We start from the raw sequence: 473 nt of genomic DNA, 5'->3' as shown, positions 1-473 counted from the left end.
ACAACGCATGTCATGGGGCTGCCAAGAGCAGGGCCTGTCCGTGTGGAAGGGAGACTAGAGAGGGCTCAGCTGAGACTTTGGCAGCGCTGACACCCACCAGCTGAGCTATGGGGTCCTTGGGGAGATAGGGTGGGTGGTAGAAGGATTTTCCCCAACTCCTGAACGGGGACTCTGCTCGGGCACCCCACAGCACCTCCAACCCACCTCGCCCCACGCAGGGCCCTCTGGACATTCCCCTGGCTCACACCACACTGGTGTGGCAGAGGCCCAGGGTGCCACAAGGACCGGGGGACAACAAGCAGGTCCCGGCGCCCCCAGAGTCCCTCCTCTGTCCCAACGTGCCCGGGAATATCCCCTCTGCCCCCAGGCTCAGACCCTCATGGCCTGACCAGAGGCACCACTGATGGGCACGTTTGCCGATGGCCCCAGCACTGCCACATTCCCATGCATCCCGCGACACGTCGGGCTCAGCT

Source organism: Eurypyga helias, unplaced genomic scaffold, assembly GCF_000690775.1.
Source record: "Eurypyga helias isolate BGI_N326 unplaced genomic scaffold, ASM69077v1 scaffold3623, whole genome shotgun sequence".
Taxonomy (NCBI): Eukaryota; Metazoa; Chordata; class Aves; order Eurypygiformes; family Eurypygidae; genus Eurypyga; species Eurypyga helias.
This window is presented reverse-complemented; position numbering follows the sequence as displayed.